This window comes from Triticum dicoccoides, chromosome 7A (genome assembly GCF_002162155.2).
Source record: "Triticum dicoccoides isolate Atlit2015 ecotype Zavitan chromosome 7A, WEW_v2.0, whole genome shotgun sequence".
Lineage (NCBI taxonomy): Eukaryota > Viridiplantae > Streptophyta > Magnoliopsida > Poales > Poaceae > Triticum > Triticum dicoccoides.
The window spans coordinates 80,060,740-80,073,148 of NC_041392.1; the positions used below are offsets into that span (position 1 = coordinate 80,060,740).

The 12,409-nt window shown below is 50.3% G+C and overlaps 1 pseudogene; it reads right to left on the bottom strand.

Moving 5' to 3' along the window:
• The window catches only part of LOC119333142, a 61,604-nt pseudogene that overhangs the window by 10,488 nt on the left and 38,707 nt on the right, over positions 1 to 12,409 (bottom strand).

Genomic DNA, 12,409 nt, shown 5'->3' on the forward strand with positions numbered 1-12,409 from the left:
AAGGACTTCATGAAGGCTAGTTTTGTAGTCTTTCTTTCTTGTTCTTGAACTATAAGGGTCCCTCACTATTAAGAGGGGGTTAAGGGATGTGAAGTTCAAGCACATGCAAGTTATTCTACATCTAAAATCCTTCCAATCCACCAAAAGGTCCAATGCCAAATAGCCAACCATCCTAGGTCAAAGGCAATCAAAAGGCGGCTTTTAGCTGGCTGGACCATTTGTGCCAATTCTGACCAGACAGTTTGAGTCTGGGTCTGTTACTATGCACATGGTATTACGATGATTCTTAGGCCAGACAGACAGTCACACTCTCCGGTAGCTTTCAGTTTTAGTCGGACATTTGTCAGACTCTGGTACTTACTCGACTGCTCTTGATTTTGCCCAGATAGAGGCTAAACTGCCCGGGGCATTCCCAATAGCTCTGGGTCCTGGGGTGATTCCCAGGCTTGACTGTCTGACCCTGAGGTTGTTCTTTGCTGGGTCAGAATATCTGACGCTACTTTTTCAGCCTAAAAATAGCTAATTTTTTCCAACCCATCCACCGCTTCGGGATAGGGTTGACGATTCATTCTAAACATATCAAATTTAGCTAAGAACGCTCCCCACACTTTCCCAACCCTAATCCTTTGGTTCCTTGAGAGGTTTGTGACGGATTTTTTTAGAGGAGCTAATAACCTTAGCCAAGATTAGCTATTCGACTGATAACTTGCGTGATTTGAGCAAGTTCTGAGAATTCCCCTCTGATCTTGTTATTCTTAGAAGTTGGAGAGATGAGGACCCAAGCTTGTGGATTGCCCCATCATTTGCATTCTACAAAGCCTAATTTTTAATAAAAACAGCTACAAAATTAGAAGGCCCATTAGCCTCCTTAGGTCCATCTCAATCCTTTCAATTGGTATCAGAGTAAGGACTCTTTTAAGGGCTTCACCACCTTAGAAGGCGCAGAGGGTACCTCTTCTAGTGATGCCGAGAAGTTGTACACCGTCACAGATCTCGCCAAGTTCATAGTGGAGCATAAATCCCAATCAGATGCTTCTACGGAGGTATTCGTTAACAAAAGGATAGCTAAAGCTCTTGCACTAGCGAATAGTGTTCCCGCCACCTCACAACTTGCGGAGACACAACCGTTGGGTTTGAGTAATAGTGGTGCTACACCTACTAGCTTCAACCAAGCATCATGGGCCTATCCCCCACCTCTACCAGCTTCCACTACTAAATATCACTATGCCGGCTCACCACCCGTCGTTGAAGGAAGAGACTACTCTCATTGGAAGTTTCCTATGGAGTTTCATATTCATAGCTCTTTGGTGGCGCTTTGGGAGATTGTGGAGCATGGATTCAATCCGGTGGATGCCGATAACGTGACTCCGCGTGAAGTGATTGACCAAGAACTCAATGCCACCACTATCCATTTGATTTAAAGTGCCTTTCAAGAGATATCTATGCCCAAGTCATCCTCATCAAGTGCACAAAAAGCTCTATGGGATCATTTGGTTGTCATGAATGAAGGCACCACAAGCATTCAAAGGTTAAAGTATCAAATGGCCAAGAATGACATGAAATTGTTTGTGATGAACCCCTACAAAACACCTCAAACAATATTCATGACTCGCCGCTCTTGTGGTCAAGTTACAAGGCTTTAGGTGTGAGAAGATCAATGATGGGTTCATCGTGAGCAAGTTCATTGGAGTACCAGCACCTCACTTCCTATCTATGGTGTAACACATTCATCAAAACAGTGATTATGCAACCTTGGTGCCCGATGATGTTCTTGCTTATTTCGTCACCTATGACGACATGACTGAGGATGGAAAGAAGACTCCTATGACTCACAGGTTGTCCAAGCCTCTTGCATGAAAGGAATACATGTTTAAGAGGAATAATCAAGTGAAGAGGAGGAAGAAGAATCTTGAGTTCTAACTATCAAGATTGATGCGGATTTTCAGAACGAACTAGATTGTTCCCCTCGTGTCACTCCCCAAGCGATGCCAAAGGAAACTTAGTGTCACCGCCTCGATCTCTCCCCTCTACTCCGTCGTTGCCACTGGCCTCCGCCATAGTGGCCTCGGGTCCCATTGCCAAGGTGGTGGGAAGCTCTCTTTGAATGGCGCTAGTAGTCAGCTATGTGGTATGGAGCGATGGCGGTTGGCCTACCGGCTCTAGGATGTCGGTAAGGGGGAGGGGCTCGGGTTGAGCTCACTGTTACGCCGTGAGGCGTTGGGCGGTGGCTTGGGTGGCTAGCACGAAGGTGCAATACAGCGTGCACCCTTCACAGGTGGTGGTTGGCGGGTTCGTCCACAAGGTTGGAGTGGAGACCACCTTGGTGGTGTGGATTTATGTTCGTTGCATTTGGGCCAATGTGTTTGGATACGTGTGCAAGGCCATAATGCATGTGTGCCTATAGCCTGTGTTGGTTCTAGATTGGCAATGAGTGGTGTGGTGGTATGTTGGATTGTGTGGGTGACTAGATCCGGCTAGATCTGGATCGTACAGTCTCGGCAACGCCGATGTCGTTGTTGTATGGGCGGTGATGGCTTCGGTGAGCGGGTGTGCAGCTCTGCAGCAATGGTGACGAACCACATATGGAGGATGGTGGTGCGGCGACGTTGACATTCAGTGGTTGGAATGTGGACAGCCATGGCAATCTGAGGAGCCGTGATGGGTTGCCTGCCGTGTTGGTAGTGGATGGTGGGGCGAGTTGTCTGGCGCATATGTCTACCTAGCTCGGGCAATGATGGCAGGTAGGCCGCTGATGGCAGTCGGTTGGGTAGGCTTACAATGAGGATGGGTTTGGTGGGCTCAAGGTGATAGCCTAGAGCAATCTTGGTCGATGTGAGCATCGTCGGCGTCCTATGCCATCATTCCTCCTTGTAGATGTCACCATGGAGGTCCTTCACCCCCCTTGACATTGCGATTTTGAGCTCTTCGGGTGAAGACTCAAGTTTTGATCTTAGTTGGAGCGGGCGTCAACGGCATCCCATCTCTTCTCTCTTGGGGGTGATGCTGGTTCGTCAGGCATTGTAGCTTCATAGTTGGTCAAGCGGGTGTGCAGCCTCGAGACTGGCATTGAAGTCAAAGCAATGACTCTCGAGAATAGCATGCATGAAACATGTTTACTTTGGTCAATTGGGTGACATAGTTGTCGGCTTGGTTGGTACACTGCCTCGGGGCTAGCGTGGAAGCCAGAGAGGCGGCTCATAATCCGTTGTTGTGTTGTAGGGTGTCGATTTTGGTCACTTTGGTTACAAAATATTAGTAAACTAGTGTAGAAATGTACTAATTTTTTGAAAAAATATAGTAAAATATTGACTTGGATAGTAAAATTATATTCCAATATTACTATCTTTTGTATATAATTTTACTAAGGGTGTAGAATATTACTAAGTGTGTACAATATTCTATGCTCTAGCTTAGAATAGCGGTATTGTATATATATAAATACAAATACTCTGCCCGGCAAAAGGCGGAAAATGTAACTTGCAATAACTAACATCACTACCTTAATTCACAAATACAATGCATTCTAGAAAGCATTTGGTCGAACTTTTATAACTTTCAGTTAAAGAAGGATAAACCTGGCCTCCGCATCTTGAGATGCACAGAACCAAATATTATTGAAGTTGATGCAAGGCAACGCGAGCAAAGCCATCAACAAGCAAATCTTGCATCTCCCCTCCCCTCCCGCGATGCGCCGGGGGGTGGGGTGGGGGGTGACCTAGCCACTACTCCCCCATCCCCCTGCTCCCCTCCCTCCCCCGCCACCACCGGCAGGCGTCGACGGGCAAAGCCCGATCAGCGCGGTGGCAGCAGGGCCTTTCCTTCCTCCTCTTCCTTTGGGGTCCGTCGCGGGGCGAAGCTCGCGGGCGGCGGCGCTGGGCTTCCACAGGGCCCAACGGCACGGTGGCGGTGGTGCGAGACGGCGGTGCGGCCGTCTGGTGGCGGCGCGGCGACGTCCTAAGCCCCGGTGGTGGTGCGGCGGCTGCTGGGTGGTCTGGCTCGGGTGGCGGCACGCTGGTGGGCGTCTGGCCAGATCCGCCTGGATCTGGCGCCTGGGGTCCGGCTGGCGACGCAGGGGGGTGGAGGGAGCTCTCCTGAGCTCCCGTGTGCTGCTGGTCGGCGACGTCTCGTGCGGGGCAGCAGGAGGTTGTGGCGGCCGGCAGCGCGTGATGGTGGATGCGTGTCCAGCCGGGGGATCTCGAGCTCCCTGTTGGATGGCGCGGGCTGCGCTGGCCTTGGACTGCGGCCGGCTGCCTCCTCCATCTCCGGGGAGGCAGCGGCGTGGTGGTGGTGCCCTGGGAGGAATGTGGCCGGCAACACCGATGCGTGGAGCTCGCCGGGCGGCGCGGGTTGGGCAATGGCCGTGGTGGTCGTTGCTCCGGCCGTGGATGGCTCCACGATGGCTTGGCAAGTCGGCTTTGGCGACGGTTGGCACATCCTGGCGTCGGTTTGTCCGTAGGCGGCTTGTATCGGCCTTTGACCCCTCCTCCTCCTCGTCCGGTCGCTAGGATCAACGAAGGGCTTGCCTTCTCCTAGCTGCGGTCCATCGCTCGTCTCGCGCCCGGTGCGCAGGTCCGAGCTCATCTCGCGCATAGTGCCGCAGGACTAAGCTCGTCTCGCACACGGTGCTGCAGGACTGACCTCGTCTCGCGCACGGTGTTGCGGGACCGAGCTCGCCTCGTGCCCGGTGCTGCAAGACGGGTAGATGGAGGCCAGGTGGCCAGCCTATCGGGTCTCGGCACTGGGGGTCACCCAGAAGTGCGAAAGGTGGGACCTTTCTGCTCGTCCCTTTACTTGGGATAGCGGCAGGTCTGGGGTGAGGTGGTGTCAAGGTCTTGGATGCCGGGGCGGTGGCCCCGGTGGTGGTTGCGCAGTGCTCTCGGGCGGAGGCCGTGGCTTGGAGCTGCTCGGTGGCCATGGCCGTGTGGGCGGCATGGTCACCGGGGTGTGGCGTTCGATGGCTGTGAGTTTTTGGCCAGGGTGAAAACATGTTCTATCTTCGGACGGACCGGTGGCGGCGAAGCTCGTTCCCTTCTTGAAGGCGTCGTCGCGGCTCTCATTGCTCATCGTGGAGCTCCGGGGGGAAACTCTGATCCTTTAATTGGGCGGTGGTGACGCTCCGGTGTCGTATCCTTCCTGAAGGCGCCGCCTTGAAGCCCACGGTTCGTCATATGCGGCTTCATCTCTTCGCGGTGGTAGTGCTAGGGGTGGTGTTGCCGCACTCAGCGCCTATGTATCATGCCTTGGATGTGTGCGTGTGTTGTGGTGGCGCGCGGTGTACTGGGGTGTGAGGATCGTGCTTTATATATAAAGCGGGGCGAAAGCCTTTTTCGGCAAAGCCATCTACAAGCAGAGAACAAGACATAGATAACTATGCTAGAACCATTACAAGATATGAAGAGTACATGCCTAAGATTAAGTCGACTTCTTTCGCAACAATGCCTTCAACAAGGGATAACACCCTCGCGCCACCATCGTCGTATCCGACTGGAGACAACCAAGACAAGGAGTTTCATCTTGAATGCCAAGACCGGCCAATCAAGATCAGAACATGACATGGAGACAACGCCTTCAACAAGGTAACAATGCAAGTTCAGCCGCTGCTGAGTCTAACCAATGAAGGCCAAAACAATAGTTTTTACCACGGATATGACGCGATGTTCTAAGCATGATCTTGCAATAGATCTTTCGAAAGCTGCACAATCAGTGCTCCTTGCAGCCATGACGACGCGTTGTATGCGCTTGGGTGCCAGCCAGGGGATCCCCTCTGAGTGAAGAGACGAGCCTGCCGCCATATGGGCTTTGACCATTGGACTCATCTGGCGGTGATAGAAAGAGAAGAGGGAGGAGACGGGGTGACGGTGGCTAGTGTTTCGCTTGAGCCATCCCTGAAGCGACACGGATGTCTGTTTGGAAGTGATGAGTAACAGTCAAGTAAGTTTTTTGGAGACCCATGTCATGTCTAAAACATCATCTACTCCCTCCGTCCTCAAGTAAGTGGATGTTTAGGGCATCTCCAGCCGCCCCCCCAAGACGCCCCCCATGACCACTTTTTGGGCGCCGGCAGTAAAATATCTCCCCACTCATGCCCCCAAAGCCCCACTTTTCCCGGATTTAGAGAAAGTTGACGCCGACAGTACCACCCCAAACCCAGCCCCCTGGGGAGCAGCTGGGCGTGCCGGCGATGACTTTTTCTTGCGGTTGGCCCACTGTCTGCCTCCCACAACCTCTCTCCTCTCTTTTCCTCTTTCTTCTCGCCCGCCCCTCTCTCTCTCTCGAGCGCGGAGCGCATCGGCGCGGGGCGGAGCGACGCTGGAGGAGTCCGGTGTCCAGCTCGGGCGGGCGTGGTCGGCGTCCGGCGTGCTCGAGGAGCCCCGAATCCCTCTCCAGCGCCTTGTAGCCGTCCGGGGAGGCGGCCGGCAAGCCAGCGGCAGGGCGAGCTCTGGCGAGGACGAGCGGGGCCGCGTGCGATGCAACGCGGCACGGGGCCAGGTAGCGGGAGGTGCGGGGGACCCGGCGACGAAGGACCGGGGCGCAGCTGGCCCGGGATGAGGCGGGCGTGTCGACGGAGCCTCCTGCCGACCACGGAGCAGCAGCCGGCTCGGGGGCAGGGCCGGACGTGGGCGCGCGAGAGCTGAGCGCCGAGGGATCGGGCGGAGGCCAGGCCAGTGCGAAGACGGCCGAGGCGCGGGAGCGGAGGCCGAGTGGGGCGGTGCAGACCTGTGCAGAGTCGGGGTCGATGTAGGTGCCCCCTTCCTCCTCCTCCCTCCTCTCCGTCCTCGTCGGCGCCGGCCACGGAGGGCGCGTGCGGCCAGGCGCGGGAGGGCGGGCGCGGGCAGGCACGGGCGCGGCCAGGCACCCCCCTTCCTCCTCCTCCCTCCTCTCGTCCTCGTCGGCACCGGCCACGGAGGGCGCGCGCGGCCAGGCGCGGGCGGGCGCGGCCAGGCGCCTCCTTCCTCCTCCCTCCTCTCCTCGCTCCTTGACCTCGCGGGCGGTGTGGCTGCTGCACATGCCGTGGCGGGGCTCGCGCTCGAGCTCGATGGAGGGATGGTGGTACGCGGCGGCGAGGCCCGTGCCAAGGAGCGTGCGGTAGACGGTGGCGGGCGTCCTCGATGGTGCTGGAGACGGTGTCGAGCTGCGGTGCCGCCACGCGTCCTCGAAATGCGTTTTGGGTGGGGGGACGGCTGGGAAAAATTTCGTCCCAGGGTCAAAATCTTCGCCGGCAGCCCCCCAGGCGACGAAAAAAACGCCTCCTGGGGGGCCAACGGCTGGAGATGCCCTTAGCATTCGAAATTTGTCCAAAAAAGAGTGTACTTCTATGTTCCCAATGCACCTTGAAGTACAAAAAAAATGCTACCTTCTCATCACACAGGAATCAAACCTAATAACATTTAACACATGGTCTCCTCATTTTCTACATGCACTTAGCTCATTGGAGGTGGGGGAATTAAAGAGGAGAGAGATAGTGGTCGGCACCTTTCCAATGCATTTTCTACTCCGTTCCATAATATGTCTTAAAAGTTCTATATGCCGACTTAATTGAGGACGGAGGGAGCATCTACTAGTGGAGGGATTATCAAGTAAATTTTCTTATAACAAAAGCTTATTAGAACTCACTCAAAAGGCAATGGAAAGGTAGCAACTTTACATGGCATGAATCTAACATTTTTCGCAAATTAGTTCCACATTGATGGCCAATAAAACAAGCTAGTTATAAAAAAATTCCAATATTTGAAGCATGGTGGTATGCATATAATTACTTACCAGGGCGAAAAGTTCCTCGTGGAAGGAGGGCCATGACAAAAGCAGAAAAAGAAAGAACTGCAATACTCATTATCTCTAGACATAGAATCAACCATTCAGTTGCTGCAAAATTATAGAAATATGGACTTGCATTCGTGTCAACAAGATCCAAATTGTTAGCAAAGAATCGATCTTCTTCCTCAAAGGCCCTTATTTTTATGAGCTGTTTTACGGTGATTGGGTTAGTACTCGGAGTACTTAGCAGTACTTACATGTCTGATCACGTCTGATTTTTATTAGCCGTCATATCTTGCGGGGAATTTTAATTGATTAAATTTAATATGTTAATTGCGATAAGGGCATAATGGTCCAGGGGGAAATATCTTTTCTTGAACCGATCACCTGAGGACCAGATCCATGTCTACTCGATCCAGTTCAGAATCCTCCTCCGATCTATTCGTCGCCGCTCGCCGCTCCTGATCTTCTCTGTCCTGGACCTGCCCGGCGAGAGGAATAAATTCATCGTCCTCGTCCTCCACCCAACCAACCCCAACCCCCCACGCCGTCACCGAAGAAGAAGAAGGCCGGATCTGCGCCGGCTGAATCGGCGGGGACCGCGGCGGGCGATCCCATCTCTTCACGCGTACCATCCTTAAGGTATGAATTCGGCTTGGCGTTCAGCTCGTTCTCTTGGCCGTTGCGCCCCTCCACCATGCATGCAGTACAACCTCAACCCCACAAGATCTGGGTACGGACTAGAACAACGAATGGAAAGCTTCATCGTGGCATAGTTTCTCTTGAGCTAATCGCATCATGTTTGTTTAAGTAAGATTTTGAGGGCATTGCTTACTTCCTTTGGTACCGCAGAAAAAAGTGACTTACTTGACGTTTGAGATGAGATATACTAAAGGAAGATGAGATACTGGTTCCATAGTTCACTTAATTTAGTTTATTAAAGTCATCATCACTTTAGGTTTGCATAGTGCATGAAATATAGTTTAAAGGAAGATGAGATACTACTTGTTGGACGTTGATGATTGGTTTCCCTCACATGTCAAACGAGCAAAGTCTATTCCATGCACTTGTCTTTGCCTATGAGCTATTTTACGCCTGCAACATTGATAAACAGAAAGATGTTGATGATTGGTTTCCCTCACATGTCATATGCAGGAAGACATGGCGTATGCAAGTGATGAGAGTATGTTCGAGTATGTAAATGTTGTCAGCAAGATGTTTGATAGTGAGGCTGAAGGCTATGAATTCTACAACAAATATGCTCTTGAAAAAGGTTTTAGTGTGAGGAAAAGCTACGTTGAGTGGGATGGATCCAACAAATACATAATTTTAAGGAAAATTGTGTGTAGTCGTCAAGGGTTTCGCGAAGAGAAGCACATGAAAAGAAAGGTGGAAGATAGAAAGAGGAGGCCACGAAGTTTAACTCGTGTTGGGTGTAATGCTAAATTGGTCATTACGAGACAGGAGGAAACCGGTCGGTGGTTTGTCAAGGATTTCATCGATGAGCACATCCATCCTCTAGCCCCACGGGATCTTTCTTGTCTGATGCGTTCGCACAGACGAATTAGCGATGAGCAGAAAGCGGACATTGCGGACATGGAAAAATGTGGGATCCACAAATACCGTATTATGGATATTTTGTGCTTTCAATACGGTGGATTTGATAAGGTTGGATGCATAAAGAGGGACGTTTATAATTTCTGCCATGCTAATAAGCAGGAGACAATCAGGGCCGGTGATGCTAATACGGTGATCATGCACATGATGGCGAGGCGAGAGCGAGATGTGCATTTTTTCTTCAAGTACTTGGTAGACGAGCATGGCCATCTGAAGGGACTGTTCTGGGCTGATAGTCAGTCGCGACTTGACTACGAGGCTTTCGGAGACGTCATTGTTTTCGATATCACATACAGAACCAACAAATACAATCTGCCATTTGTGCCGTTTGTCGGGTTGAATCACCACCGCAGCACTGTTATTTTTGGCTGTGGTATAATTTCTCATAAAACAAGCCAGGCATACGAGTGGATGTTGCGGACCTTTTCTGATTGCATGGCACAGAAGCATCTGATATCTGTGATCACAGATGGGGACCTTGCAATGCAGAGAGCAATAAGGGTGGTCTGGCCAGACTCAAACCATAGACTATGTATATGGCACATTCAGCAGAACATTGTACGCCATCTGCATGATGACGACATAAAGGAGGAATTCAGATCTTTCATTTATGATACTTCTTCCATTGAAGAGCATGAGATAAAATGGATACAATTCTTACAACGGAATAAAGTAACCAGTGGGGAGTCTTGGCTGCATCAGATGTATCAGATGAGAAAGTTGTGGTGTGCTCCATATCTTGAGGGGCATTGTTTCCTAGGATTGAGCAGCAATCAGAGGAGTGAGAGCTTGAACTCTGTGCTACATACGCATCTTGAGGGTAAGATGTCGTTGTTTGAAATGCTAGAGCACTATGAGCGTTGCCTTGCGTCGTGACGGATTAACGAAGCTCTCCATGACATCGAAGCCTTGCAGTCCGTTCCATTTATAGAGGAAAATGCTTCGCCACTTGAGAAACACGCCGCAATAGTTTTCACACCTAGTGTCTTTAAGATGGTCTTATGGAGCATAGATGCTGTCAGCAAATGTCAGATCAGAGAGATACTAGATGGATCATAAGATTCCACTTATGTTGTGTCCAAACAGGAAAGAATGGATACAAAGTTTGGAGTGCACATTGAAGAGCAAGGAGGTCTTTTGCACAGGGTGAGTTGTTCTTGCCGTAAGCTGGAATGCGCAGGCACACCATGTTCCCACATTTTTTACATATTGGGGATTTTAAAACAAACAATTCTGCCAGGTTGTTGCGTTCCCACTAGGTGGACTATGAATGCAAAATGTGCATACACACCTACCAGAAAAAACCAGATGTATGACTATTCTGTAAGCCTGCAGAGGTATCGCGAGTTGCGGAATCGTAGTCACGCCGCAAGTTTCAAGGCATGCCACTCTGATGAGGACTATCACCGTCTAAAGATGCTTTTGCAAGCACAACATCATGGCAAGCAATCAAGTTTTGAACAAGCTGACAGCAAGGAGTCAACTAATGCTCAGCATAACAGCATTAGGTTTGGCCCGTTGATTCCGCACTTGGAGAAAGTTGATAAGGTTCTGGATCCCGTGCATGTGCCAGGACGAGGTGCACCGAAGAAAAGGCTGCAAGCAAAGACAAAGAAGTCAAGATCACAGAATATCTGTGGCTATTGCAAGAAACCAGGTCACAATCGATGTAAATGCGCTAAATTGCTAGAGGTACGAAATATGTTCATATTTATTTTTTGCATGTGTTTTACACATAATTGATGTCCATGTGATTTATTGTAATCTTCTGTGTAGGATCTCGAGGCTGAACTGTGATATCTACATACAGCATGAACCGACGATGAGCCAAAGAACGTCGTGTGCCATTCAGCTTTGTGTGACGTGGTCTTTACATTCTATTTCATCGTGACAGTAATTTAGTGGAGTGCGGTTGTACTGCCATGTTACTGTATTAGTTCGAAATCTTTCGTTTCCATTTTCTGTGTGTATCATTTGATGTCCAACTTTAAGAATGATGATGTATTTCGAACAGGAATAAGGGCTAGCATGGAGCACTTGTTATTGTCGAGTAGGATAATTATTGTGATGTATTTCTGCACACACACACGACCACCAGACGGATCTCCCATGCGATCCCACGGTCTGCATGGCTGGCTCGGTGCGTGTCCATCGTTTAGGCGAGACTACCGACGCCATGCATGCATGGCAGGCCGTTTTCCTACGTCGACCCAAACACCAGCCCATCCAAGGTTGCAGCTCCGGACGGCCCACGTCGCGTACGATCTCGCACGTTGTTCTCGTGTAACTAAAAATAGTCCCACCTCGCCCCTCGAGCAGCTCCTTTACCTGCTTAAATACCTTCATCGAGGTGATTTTAACAAGCATTGGTGGATGAATATGATTCTTCACCCTTACTATGGTTGTCATGCATATTCTTCATTTACAGAGCAATAATGACTGACGTATTTTTTAAATAAACAGGGCCCACTGGGGTGTGCTTGGAAATCTTTGAGAAACCTCCATGCACGTTCATCTTCACTGCATGCAAATCGGGCGGCAGCCGCTGTGCCAGTAGCTGTCAAGGCCTTGATGAATCACTATTCACATGCAGGTCCCCGACTCTTGCATGCAGGTCCCCGACTCTTGCATGCAGGTCCCAAATTATCTTGTACATGGTGACCCACATGTGCCAAACATGTCTATGAAAGAAAGTTTTGAAAAAATTTATTTTACAATGCCCCCTTGAGGCATAGACCGATGTTTTCAGCAGTCAGTCTAGAGGGCATTATAAATTCAAAAAAATTCAAAAAAATACAAAAACTTGGAAACCTAGTTTTGTTTGTGGAAGAGATCATCTGTGCCAAAATTGAGGTGATTTGGAGGTGGTCGAAAAAATGCCAGCATTTCGGAGGGACCATTTTGTCTAACTTAAGCTAGTTTTTGAAAAAAGGTGAATTTTTCCACCACCTCCAAATCACCAAAAATTTCTTGTACATGGTGACCCACATGTGCCAAACATGTCTATGAAATAAAATTTTGAAAAAAATTATTTTAC